Genomic DNA, 14356 nt, shown 5'->3' on the forward strand with positions numbered 1-14356 from the left:
TGTGTCAGGCACCTAATCCCATTAACTTCCAATGTCTTTGTAAATCTGGCTCCAAGTGATTAATGTTTGTAAAGCAATTTGAGATTCTCAGATAGAAGATATTATTAGGGCTTGTTCCTGGACCTCTTGAAGTCAATGGCACAGCTCCCATTTGACTTTTGCGATACATGACTAGTCTCTTAATGTGCAACATATCATTATTTAATGTTTGGTTTTCTGTTACCCCTTATGTACTCCTGATGGCCCCAGTGAACAACAAGATCATTCTAATGGTACTTCTTCTTACCATAAAAAGACTGGTAGCTTTTAAGCAAGCAAAAGATAGGCCCTATGTCTTTAAAGCTTATTCATTTCAGTCTCATTACACTATGTAGCTTTGATTTCAGCCTAGATATCAGCCTCAGCCTCCCTAAATCCTACTTACATCTTCAAATCATCCTGAAAAATTCCTTTCCCTTCTTAAGAGCAGCAAAGAATCCTGTGGCACCTTATAGACTAACAGACATTTTGGAGCATGAGCTTTCGTGGGTGAATACCCACTTCCTCAGATGCATGTAGTGGAAATTTCCAGGGGCAGGTATATATATGCTAGCAAGCAAGCTAGAGATAACGAGGTCAGTTCAATCAGGGAGGATGAGGCCCTGTTCTAGCAGTTGAGGTGTGAAAACCAAGAGAGGAGAAACTGGTTCTGTAGTTGGCAAGCCATTCACAGTCTTTGTTCAATCCTGAGCTGATGGTGTCAAATTTGCAGATGAACTGAAGCTCAGCAGTTTCTCTTTGAAGTCTGGTCCTGAAGCTTTTTTGCTGCAGGATGGGCACCTTAAGGTCTGCTATAGTGTGGCCAGGGAGGTTGAAGTGCTCTCCTACAGGTTTTTGTATATTGCCATTCCTAATGTCTGATTTGTGTCCATTTATCCTTTTCCGTAAAGACTGTCCAGTTTGGCCGATGTACATAGCAGAGGGGCATTGCTGGCATATGATGGCATATATTACATTGGTGGATGTGCAGGTGAAAGAACCAGTGATGGTGTGGCTGATCTGGTTAGGTCCTGTGATGGTGTCGCTGGTGTAGATATGTGGGCAGAGTTGACATCGAGGTTTGTTGCATGGATTGGTTCCTGAGCTAGAGTTATTATGGTGCGGTGTGCAGTTACTGGTGAGAATATGTTTCAGGTTGGCAGGTTGTCTGTGGGCAAGGACTGGCCTGCCACCCAAGGCCTGTGAAAGTGTGAGATCATTGTCCAGGATGGGTTGTAGATCCTTGATGATGCGTTGGAGAGGTTTTAGCTGGGGGCTGTATGTGATGGCCAGTGGAGTCCTGTTGGTTTCTTTCTTGGGTTTATCTTGCAGTAGGAGGCTTCTGGGTACACGTCTGGCTCTGTTGATCTGTTTCCTTATTTCCTCATGCGGGTATTGTAGTTTTGAGAATGCTTGGTGGAGATTTTGTAGGTGTTGGTCTCTGTCTGTCTCCCTTCTTAGTGTCTGTATGATTTAAAAAATAAGAGACAGCAGCCTCGCCACCAGGTGCTTGAAGACATGCTGTCATTGAAAGATGAATCTTTGCAGAAGCCAGAAGCTCTTCAAGGTTAGGAAGAGTCAGAGTGTTCACAGAAGGAGGGCCTGACATTCAGTTTTTAGAACATAGGACTAGAAGTCAAGTCTTTTGGGTTCTTTTTTTAGCTCTGAGAGAGAATATAATCTAGTATTTAAGGAATGGGTCTCAAACTCAGGATCTTGGGTCTCAGGGTGCGGGGGGGAATGTGAGACTAGTGGTAAGAGTATGGTACTAGGAGCCAAGAGACCTTGTTTCTGGCTCTGGGAGGGAATGTGGTCTACTAGTTACAGGTAGATGCTAAGACTCCTGCGTTTTGTTCCTGACCGTGTTGCTGACTTTCTATGTGACTTTCAGCAAGGATATGTTATGTGCCTCAGATTACTCATCTGTAAAATAGAGATTATTGTCTTCCCCATAGGTATAGTGTGGAGTCTAATTTAATATAAATTTGAAATGTGCTTTGAGATCTTCTGATGAAGGATTCTATATGTGTGTAAATTATTATCACTACTAAAATTAATTGGATCCTAATAAAAAATCTGGGTGCCAGTTCAGACAAGTGTGGAGGACTTATGAACCTCGTTGTCTGTGCCTGATAGTAGAGATCAGATTGTAGGGGCAGCCACAGTTTATGGCTAATTAGCCAGTGCTGAAATCACTGGTGAGCTCCATTCTGCAGTTCTGCCACAGAACTGGGAACTCGAAGGTTCATCACAAACTGGGAAGTAAAAGGGTACTAAATATTTTATGCCAAAAAGTTAAATATTATCATAAAAGTAATTTAATATAAATGGCTTTCAGCAAATCCTTATCCATATTTCATGACTGAAATGGGTGGCTGGTTTCTAATGTTTGCGTGCAATTAATTTTAATGGGTACTTTGCATTGATTCCTCTCCCTTGTCCCTCAGAGACCCTGACCCCATCAAAAAAAACAAATAGCAGGACTTCAAATGTCCCTGGCACAGAAGGTGACACAGGGCCCTGCGTATAGACCTGGAAATGACAAGTTAATAGGCTATTGATAGTTTCCTAAGTATATAGAGAGCAATTACTCTGTTTGTGAGGGTGAATGAGCAGTGGTGGGGGCTCTACAAGACAACGATATCTGAAAATATGAATATACAATAGGAACACATTAAGGTTCTATTTTCATTTCTGTTTTACAGCCTGATCCAAAGTCCATTTAAGTCAGTGAAAGTCTTTCGATTGTCTTCAGTTTGTCTTCGATGAGTCCTTAGTTAATTTAGTGTATGGACTGGGATCATTAGGACCAGCTTTTTCCAGATACAGCAAAACACAATTTCTCTTCTCTTTCTAATTAACTCGCCCCTTCTGAGATACCTCTGGGAGATGTAAAGGTAGAAGTTGAGATATGGAACTTAATCTTTGTAGTTATATCTTTTGAGGCAAGGAGTTCATTGGACCTTTTCAAGTCGTCTCCTCATTGCATGAAGGAAACACCATATTCAGTGTGTCTGTCTAGGTTCTCGTAATGGTCATCAACACAATAGTATCTCAGTTTTGTAAAGCAAAACAAATGTGTCTCAAATCATTTAACATGAGCTCTAGAGACAAAGCTTAAACCTCTTGCTTCCAGCACAGTTTTATGAAATGTTGGAAGGAGGAAGAAATAGCTTCTATTACTGTAAAACCAATAATTCATTATAGATTCCTGGGGAGGGGGAGCTCCAGCTTTAATTAGCATCAAACTTAACTGGCTTCTGTTTCAACCCTGATTATTAATTAGTGATGCCCTTGGGGTAATCAACCCATTGTGGATATCTGAGAAAAATAAACTGATTAATAGTCTGACCTTGACAGTTCAGTATAGAAACTGAAATACAGGCTGTTCACCCAGGATGTCTTGTAAACTTATCTTTGGGTGAGAAATTGTGCCTAAAACCCATGAAGTAATAATCAGGCACGGGCAGAATTGGTTCAGGAAAAATCAGAATTTATCCTAATGTTTGCCCATGTCCAGAACCCAAGACCTTTTTGGAGGCTGGAAAGGGTTCAAGTCTTTCCATTTCCATGTTCTGTGGCATCAAGGACCCAGCCAAGAACAGAAGCTAAAATAATGAATACAGAGAGAGCCTGGTACCTATGTATCCAATGTATTTATACTATAGTCACCATCATGCATCTGAATATCTTCACGAGAATCCCAGCCCAGCTTTACAGACCCAAGAGGTTGGATAAGGATCTAAATTTTGGGTATTTCTCTGAACTGAATCTTCCTAAGCACCTGAAGTTCATCTGTTCCTGTTATCAACAAGCAGGTCGATGTTCAGCACAGGTTTTGGAAACAAATTGAATAAAACCATGAATAATTACATATGGGAGGGAGAGTGGTTTAATGAATAGGTTGCCAGGCAGGGATGGAATCCTGGGCCTACCTCCTCCCATGTGAGAGTTTTGCCATTGACTCCCCTGGGCTTTATCCTCAACTTTGGCCTTACTTGTGTGACCTTGGGTATGTCACTTAACCTCTTTGTGCTTCAGCTGCCTCCAATATAAAATAGGGATAGTAAGACCCATCTTTTAAAACCCTTTGAGATCTCTGAATGAAAGGTGCTATGTCTGTTACCAAATGATAAGAAAATTAAAACCCTCTGCTGCAATTCATTTCTACATTCGACTTCAAAGTAGAAGTTCTGTTCCTTCTCAAAGCCTTCTCCTTATCTAATCATTGCCCTTGGACCGATCTGTTATGTAATTTTCTACTTTCTCCTCCGTTTGAAACTCAAAACTTGCAGGGGTGTGGGTTGGAGTAGCTCATCTGTGTTACTTGTGCCATACAGCCCTCCTGAAGATCTGCCAAGAAACTTGGCTCCATGGGCAATGGAGAAAAGGATTCCATTTAAAAAGCCTTAGTTTTAACGTACCAAAAGAAATCAGAATATACTAAGAACTACTGATTGGGGGTAATCCCAGGTTTTTATTTCAAAAACCAAATTGGAGCTAGGAAAGCAGCAAGAAGTATTTTAAACCATTAAACTTTATTTCTTTTTTCATACTGAAAAACAGACAATGTAAATAATGATGTCCCCTTAACTCACTGCCCGAGGGATTTTTTTTTTAACTGTAGAATTAGCACTTAGATACCATGGTGATGAGCCTGTAGGAATACTTAATATACCTATTATAGGACAGATAGAGAAGTGGACAGACCAACAGATAATAGAATTCTAAATTCCATAAGACTTACTTGTACAATCTAAATCCTACCAGCAGCTCATGTAGAAAGCTATTACTATATTTTACTTTAAGAAAATCTGATGCTAGTGAAAGATTGCTAGCCTATTTGATATCCCTGGAGACAGATGTGTTCTGTTTATTCCCAGTACAGGTACAGCATGAGCAGCAGGAGAGCAAGCTGCCTTCATATCACCCTGTCAATGTTCCTGGAAGATCCATGTCTAAAGGGGTGTTTCTGTAAAGGGAAAAAAGAAGTTCAGGCTCCATGGCCCATTCACATCTAGTCTTCCCTGCTGTGACTCCCATCACTGGAACCAATTAGTGCCAATTTGTTTTTTTATGATTCAATGTAAGCATGAAATTCCTCTCTATGTACAGTGGAACCCTCTTACAGTCAATCACATCTTTCATACAGTGATTTCAGTCTGAGAGCCACGGTGATTAGAATTGGAATAGGCACATCACAATGCACTGAACAGCCTGAGACTTTTGTTCTACTTCGTATCAGTGAAGTTACACTGTATTAAATGGATTCCACTGTACAGACTAGGTATATTAGAGATGCTTTAAATGAATGGAGAGAGAGAAGCAGAATTTAATGAGTACTCTATACTCTATTTTAAATTTCCTCTTTGTTTCTGAATGATGGTATTCTTGTCATTTGCTAAGACTATAAGCTCTTTGGGACAGGTGCTTTCTTTTTGTTACATGAATATACAGTGCCTAGCACAAAGGGACCGTGCTGCTTAACTGGGGCCTCCAGGCTTTACTGCAATATAAATAAATACTCCATCTGAAATTATTTGATTAAGAACTGATCTATCAGGAGAGTTTTGTGATGGTTCCAGGGCTGGTACATTAGAGGAGGCTGCAGGGACATTAGCAGAACTGTGTGGGTGATCTGGGACTGGAATAATAGGGTTGTGGAAGGATAGGATTTGGTGTCTTGGCTGACCTATGTGGGAGTATCAAAGATGAGACAATGGGAGTACTTAAGATTAGGAATAGCAGAAACATGAGAGGGATGCTGTCAAGGCTGAATCCCAACTCTGGCACTCTGAGTGCACAAGTGAGGCCTGCAAGGATTTTCAAAATTAATACTTGCCACTTCAGGCTTGAATTAAACTCCCAAGGTTACAGTTTTTCTCTGACCTTGGCTTGGTAAACACTGCCACCATCCAATGCAAAAAAAACCCTTGGACCCAGGAAGGAGCACTTGGGAATTGGGAATTGCTTTCTGTGGGGGTACCCTCAAGCCTTTTCACACCCCCTCCTGGGAAGAGCTGAGAAAGAAAACAAAGGAAATTAGCTATGGCTACCAGCTAATTAAACAACATGCACAAACCTCTTAGGACACCAAAAATCCAATCCTGTTCTTAAAAAAGGTAAATTTTATTAAAAACAAAAAGAAAGAAAATACATCTGGAGCTTAGGCTTTTGCTAGATTTTAAAAGAACAATTCCAAAAACCAAGCAGCAAAAATAGCTTTTCTTGGGGGTTCAGCTTAAAATGTTACAAGCAAACAAAAGCATCTGGGGTTAGAACAGAGGAGCCCACAAGCCAATAAGAAATAAAAGAAATAACCCTAATCACGTCTAGCTAAACATTCTGATCTACTTACACACTGGAGTTCAGATAAGTAGTTCCAGGCATGATCTGATGATTTATGATCACACCTGGCTTAGCTGCTTATAGCATGGCTGCTCTGTCCCTGCGGCCCAGAGAACAACAGATAAAGGCAAAAAGATCAGGAGAACTTGTGGCACCTTAGAAACTAACAAATTTATTATTTGTAGCCCATGAAAGCTTATGCTCAAATAAATTTGTTAGTTTCTAAGGTGCCACAAGTACTTCTGTTCTTTTTGCGGATACAGACTAACACGGCTGCTACTCTGAGACAAAGGCAAAGTCTCTTTCCCAATTTTAAAAAGTTCTAACCTCCCACTGGCTCTTTTGGTCAGGTGCCCAATTTTTTTTCTTTACCTGGGGGGCTTTTTAACCCTTTACAGGTAAAGCAAGTAAAGAACAGCTACCAAGAGGGATTTTACAGCTAATTGGCTGGCTGGGTGTCCATCAAAGGGAGCTATCCCCCCACTTTATTTATCACAGATGTCTAGTTCCAATCAGTGCTATCGCAATCCCTTAGTCAGATTTTTTTAATGATGAGAAAACAACTATGTATTTTATGAGATGTCCCAAAGAAGTAAAGTGCAAGCCGCAACAAATTTCTCATAAAAAAAATTTCCCTTTAATTCCTGAATGTCAAAGGTCCGAATTACTAGACAATGTGGGAGTTATTACTGTGAAATTTACATGTGCTTAACCATAGTTAAAGTAAACCCATTTGTTACAAGAATGTTGATAAACATTTACATTTACCATGCATTTATGACATTTGGGGTCTGATTCTGAAAGATACATAGTGCTAGGGTGCTGATGCAGGGGCCTGAAAGATTAGTTGGATCATTTGCCAGCTGAGCACCTGCCAGGGCCAGCGCAATCCATTCGGTGACCTAGGTGGTCGCCTAGGGCGCTAACATTTGGGAGGCGGCGGCCGCTCCGGTCGTCAGCGGTATTTCGGCGGCGGGACCGTCAGCCTCCTCTGTCAGGGGCGCCATTTCGGGGGCAGAACCTTCCGGCGCCTAGGACACCAAAAAAGCTGGCGGTGCTCCTGGCACCTGCAACTCTCCCTGGCTTCAATGGGCATTATCTTTTCTCAGTACCACTCAATATTGGTCCCACTGCTGGTAGAGTTGAGAAGACATGAGCCCAGCTAGTATCTTGGTTGCTCTCTGAGCCAGGGTTTTCTTTTGTAGCTATTAGTACTAGATTACAATTTTGCATTGGTATGTGTATGATCCAGCCTTTCATTCTGCTTTTCCTATGCAATCTCACTGTTGGTATGTGAGCCCTTTTATCTGCAGCTCCGACTGGAACAGCCTTCCTATATTTTTTTCAATTGATCTAAAGATTGACTCCTTCATCACTGAAACCCTGGATCCGAACGTCTCGGAATGTCATCCCAGCTGGCATTGTTGAGCGACTTCTTTTTGTGAGAACAAATCTCCAAATCTAACAGGAGGCCAAATTTACACAGTAAGGATGGATTTCGTCCCTCCCATGTTCCCAACCTCCAAGTCAGACATCAATACTAAAATATTTGTACATGGTAGTGCTGACTCAGATATTAAGGAGACGGGGACCATATAAGCACCTAGATACATATTCAACTATGTAAAGAAACAATGGTATCATTAATTTCAAACAACAAAGTAAAATAGTTCTAAAGCTTGTGCTATTCCTGCCACCAGCTTCAAAACACCATCAGGGACAGCCATATACGGTTGGTTGGCTGCTTCTGCATTATCTCCTAACAGGTGAACAATTAGTTAATTGGTGCTGGTAATTACAGTGTTCATTAAGCAATCTCAGGTGGCAGGTTTACCCTTCCCATCCATATCATTGAGACATTCTGGATAGGATTTCATGAACAACTGGAGGTAATAGCTCTCAATGTCTTACTCGCACATACAATCCAGCACAGTGGTGTGAGTGATATTCAGCCTCTAACATTATGGGCTTCAGTTCCATATGGGATTAGCCATAACAGCTCCTGACCTCAATTCGAAGAGGAGGAGATTTGTGTTGTTCTCTTATGGAAATCAAGGGGGGTTTGCGGTACTGCTGCCCTTACTTCTGTGCTGCTGCTGGTGGTGGCGCTGCTTTCAGAGCTGGGCAGCTGGAGAGCAGTGGCTGCTGGCTGGAAGCCCAGTTCTGAAGGCGGAGCCACTGCCAGCAGTGGCGCAGAAGAAAGGATGGCATGGTATGGCATTGCCACCCTTACTTCTGTGCTGCTGCTGACAGGGCGCTGCCTTCAGAGCTGGGCGCCCAGCCAACAGCTGCTGCTCTCCAGCCACCAAGTTTTGAAGGCAGTGCAAAAGTAAGGGTGGCAATACCGGGATGCCCCTATAATAACCTGTGACACCCCCCCCCCCAACTCCGTTTTGGTTCAGGGCCCCCAATTTGAGAAATGCTGGTCTCCCCCATGAAATGTGTATAGTATCAGGTAAAAGCACACAAAAGACCAGATTTCACGTGGGGAGACCAGATTTCACGGTCCGTGATGTGTTTTTCTTGGCCATGAATTAGGTAGGGCCCTATACATAGGAGTTATATGTACAAATTCACATCATCCAACTTCTGTACAAATATTAAATAATAAGACCTCATTATCATCATGATCTCAGAAGTCAAAGATGGAAAGATTTGTTAGGTCCCAAGCACTCCATCCCTTCCATGGCATTCTCTTGACAGCTGGTTAGAGGTTCTGTTGCTTGGGTCCATTAGCCAAAGTATTGCATGAAGTAGCAGAGTCACTTCGCTGACCTCAGCTATTCACAGCCTCACCAACAAACGCCAGTTACTTTGTAAGTTCTTGATTTGGGATTCATTGTCATTGCTGTCTTTTCAAAAGAAAGCCAAAACCAAGAGCCTTCTCCTCTGAACTCCTGCCACTTTGAATTGTCTCTCAGTATCTCCCTATTGAATTGACTCAATATCTCTTTTCAAGCTTTATTAGAGAATCTTACTCTTTTCGCATTACTTTTAATACTTAGAACACATAAATATGAGTCAAGTGACCAGTTCTGTTACCAACTCTACTACTAACCTGCTGTGTGATCTTGGGCAAAATGAGTAGTTTCTCTGTGCCTCAGTTTCCTGTGCTGTATAATGGGGATAAAACACACTTTGGCAGAGATTTCCGAGATGAAAGGCTTCACATACATGCAAAGTATTATTATATATTTATATTCCCATAGAATTTTTTAAATACTGTATCTATTTGTTGCTGTTATATTAGCCATGATTTATATAATTCTCTAACTGTTATTCAGTCTGTAAAGCTTTTCATGGTATATTTACATGCCAGTCACTACCTAAAGTTTACGGTGATGATTTCAGTAAAAATATGTTACAAGCACTGTATAATACAGTCTGTTGGGAAGTCGCATACTTTTTATTTCCTGTGTAGGTGTTAAACCCATTCTGTTTCCTCCACTCTCCCACTGAAGGCATAGATTATTTATCTTGATGAACTATTAATACAATGAAGGTAAGCATTGTACTCCAAGAGCCCCTTTTGAAACAATTGCAGAAATAACCACTACAGAACTTGAATAAAGATGCACTTAACACAGTGCGCAGAACCCTTTTACAGCACGCATTGCGCAGGTTCAAAACTGACCTGTGATGGGTATAAGTTAAATGCTCAGGTAGATAGATGCCTTCATGCAAGTGTAACCAAAATGTGGAAGCAGTTAAAAATGAATAGGCCATCTTTGAACCTTGTGCCCCACCAGTATCTTGGATCCTTCATCATCCTCAGATAAACTTTTTGCCTCTCTTAGGCATTGCTAAAGGCTGGTGGAAAGTCCTGTAGGGAATTCATCAGAGCATGAGAGTCTGGTAAGATGAATTGTTTTGATATGGTGTTAATAAACCATGGATCGGTAGAATAGTTTAAGAGCTAGGCCTGTCCGGATGATGGGTTAAATCCTAGGAGTTGCGGTGTATCCTCAGCACATAGATTTCAAGGGGAGCGTCACTCGGAATTTGGCCCATTCTGTCCTCATGAAAGGAACCTTTAGTATTTCAAAGTCCCTTCTCCCCACCCCCCTTCCTTTTAACTGGCTCTTTTCTTGGAGTTTCAGATCAACTTTCAAATCTCTTTTAGCAGATTTTTAATTATCCTGCTGCCACACTGAGATGGAGGCTCCAGCCGTTTCTAAGTCACATCTGCGGATCATGTAGGCATAATCTCTATGGTAACTGACCCATGTTGGGTGGAAGAAAATAAGCTCAGAACTAAAGGTTAATTGCTGTTTCATTTATGCATTTTTGTGCAATTCCAGCTTTGTGAATTGAGGTTCTAATTAGAATCAAATTATCAGCAGATTGAACATGTTCTTTGTTATTTGGGTGGCTCAAAACTACTCATGCCGGTTCAGAAATAGACAAAATAGGAACCCTTACCCTTACACCCCTGTCTCAGATAATGAATGGGAAGCTCCAGCTCTGCTTTTATAATAAGTGAAAGAAGGTTCTTATCATTGTGTTTTTTCTCTTTAATTTAAAAGTATCTGGAAAAGACCTGTTGATCTGTCGGGCCATCTCTGTGTAATCATAAGGGTTCCCTTGATGGAGCATTGGTCCATTAAGTCTGGCAGCTTAATTCTGGCAGTGGCCATTACGTGATATTTTAGGGGAAACAAACAAATACAAAAATAAACAAATAAAATCTCCAAACAAACACAAACAATTCCACACATACAAGTAGCCCCTCCCCCAATACATTTAGTAAACTATACAGTGTTGTACAGGAATTTGGGATTTTTTCTGGCAACTAGCCTGTTCCCTGAAGCGCGTGATCTGATTACACTTAGTATGCAGAACTACAAATGACAGAACCGATAATAAAATGATTGAGCCCTTTAAAAAAATCAGCTATAGTATCTAACTCCACTTTCTCTGGCAGGGAATAACTCACGCCTGGTCTACACTGAGGTGCAGGACGGGAGGATTGATTTAAGTTATGCAACTTCAGCTGTGTGAATAACGTAGCTGAAGTCGACATACTTAGATCTACTTCCCATGGTGTCTTAACTGCGGTAAGTCAACAGCTGACACTCTCCCGTCGACTCCACCTGCACTTCTCGCCCTGGTGGAGTACTGGAGTCGATGGGAGAGCGCTCGGCGGTTGATTTATCATGTCTAGACAAGATGCAATAAATCGACCCCCGCTGAATCGATCGCTACCCGTCAATCCAGCGGGTAATGTAGACAAGTCAAGATTAACTCTAGGGAAGAATACCAGCAGCCAAGAAGAACCCAGAGAAGTTGAAATACATGTTAGCTAGCTTTTCTTCCTTTAAACTTCCTAACATGTCTATTGGTTCCGGGAGAATTCTTAAAAAGTTTTTTGCAAATATTTGCTTGACTGAAAAATTGAATTTGCTTTAGCTGAGCTTGCATACTTTTTAAATTCAAACATGCCTCTGGAATGAAGCAACCCTCCCTATGCTGCCTGGAGAAAGATGGTTGTATAAAGCGTTATCATGATTCATTACAACTGGGGATAATTGCTTGGCTAGACTAGATCCCAGACTATTAGTGACTACAATCAGCCTAAAGGCAGGAACATCAAAAGGTTGAGTGATTTGATCTGGATCCTCATCTGATCCACCTGAGTCTGCACATTTGGGCTGGGAATCTCATGAGATTTCTCCTTCCCAGTACTTCTACATTTTTTCATCTTCAGGTTCCCAATTCCATTCACCTTTGCTCCAGCCATTCTTCCCAAGTGTCCCACTGTAAGAAGCCCTTCTCTTGGCTGAGATGAGATTATCAATAATACCACTTTCAGATTGGCCTGAGGGGGTGCCTCAGAGCTCTATCAAGTGCTATCTCTTACCACTTGTCTCCATGATTTAATATTGGGAAGTAGAAGAACATACTTCAGGGTCTCTCATGTGAAAAGGCAGCTTTAGAGCCTCCCAAATGCCCTATAGATCTTGTTACACAAGAATGAATGGTCAAATGCTGGGCTGTATGGATTGGTTTTAGATGTTGTGTCATGAACAGAGCTGATCAATCCTTCTCAGTGAATAAACTTCTTTTTCTGCTCTTAGAATGTTCATACCCAAATTGCAAATTACTCAGTTAGTTATTTTACAGTAATCAAATCAATTTTTTTTCCGTGAAAGTCTTTTCCTCCTTGGCTTTATAATATATGTATAAATGTATGCTATAGAATCTAGGTTGGTAGACAGCCAGATAGATGCTAGTTGACGGTTCTGTATGAGTGTCTGTAATGTTCGCTCAGCTTTCATAATGAATCAGCACTTGGACATAATGACAGTAGTGTTACACAGTTTCTAATAACTCAGTATTTCCAAGTGCTTACCAAAGACTGGGTGATATTTAGTATTCCTTGTAGGGGCTTACTAAGGTCTCTACAGGACTTCTAAAATTTGAAGTTCCTTTAATGGAGCCAACAATTCTTACAAAATTTGAAAATCCATCTCTCTGAACATTCTTTAACTCAAGTTTCTTGATTCAAAGCTTACCCTAAACTGGATGATGCAACAGGGTTCAGTTGTGACTCTCTTCAAGTATTTGAGCCTATTAAAGAAGAAGAATTTAAAAAAAAAATCCCCAAGAAAAATATCAAAGCTAGACTCTAGAATCCTGGAGGTGGCTGTGGTTACATTCCCTTCAAACCTGGGCCAAGCCTGGATTAATGGAGCTGACTCATGCCTGGTTCATTTTAGACTATCATTGACAAAGGAAAAACCCACACAGGAATCCCTTGGATATAAAAAGCCAATCCTGAACTGAATGTTCAAGACTGACAGTTCACTGAGAGACAGAGGCCTTCTCACCACACCTGTACTATAGCCTGAAGTATAGAGAGCTTACTTCAGACCATTTATTAAGTGATCATATTCACATGATGTTGCTCAATCTGGTTTTCTGTCCACATGCCCTACTCGCTTACACAAATCTGTATACATCTCTGTTTACATTCACCCATTCCTTTCTCTCAGGATCTTCCTCAGGAAAGGCTTTGATATATCTCATCTAAACAAACATGAAAATAATTTGTAGCCTTTCTTTTTTTTTTAATTCAGTAGGAAGAAATATCTCCACATGATCAGTTGCAATTAAAATTCTTCCAGCAGCTACTCTAGAGCTTCAGGGTTATCTCTTTTCTCAGGGATCTTGGAAGAGTGAATTAATTTACATTTTATTTAAACAAAATTAGAGATGCAATTACTTGATAACCTTTAAAAGGATAATTATGTTCTTAACATAGTCACCCATGTTTTTAGGACCCTCTTGCTAGTACTTCGTGTTTCTGTTCTACAACCATTCCTGTACTCCACCAAGTTTTGTAAGCTGTGCAGAAATGGTACATGTGGCTTGGACGGTGGATTCAGACCCTGTAAAGTCTCACTCTTGTTTTTCAGCATTGTAGTAGAAAGTCATAATGTGTGTGTTAATGGTTTTGAATTGGTAGGGTTTAGCAGTTATCTTTTGGGTTACATGTGGAGATGGTCAAATAATATTTATCAAATAATTTATTTGACAAATTTAATGATATTTTTGGTATTACATTATTGGGTGAATATTTATTTCCAACAAAACAGAACCTCCCTTTTCTCTGCCTCCCAGTCTGTGAGTGAGAGGATTTATTCAAATATTTGGCAATCAGGTCCACATGTGCCAGGATTCCCTAGGCACCTTCTGTGAAGCAGTGAGGGAGCACATATCTTCTTTGTAGCATCATGTAAATAATAAGTATAAATGCATACAATGTAAATAATGCTCCTTACCTGATTTGGGGAGTTGTTTGTTACAAATTTAAAACTCAGCCCTGTGGTTTGGCCACAATTTTGCCAAGGCTTGCAATTTTTTTTGATGAACCTGAGGCCATTTATGATTTTGTGCGGAAATCATATGAAATACTATTTAAAACAAGGCAAAAGTTGATGGTCCTGATTGAGTTCTGTTTGGGGTTTTTGGATTTCCAACCCAGAAC

The sequence above is a fragment of the Gopherus evgoodei genome, chromosome 4, assembly GCF_007399415.2.
Source record: "Gopherus evgoodei ecotype Sinaloan lineage chromosome 4, rGopEvg1_v1.p, whole genome shotgun sequence".
NCBI lineage: Eukaryota > Metazoa > Chordata > Testudines > Testudinidae > Gopherus > Gopherus evgoodei.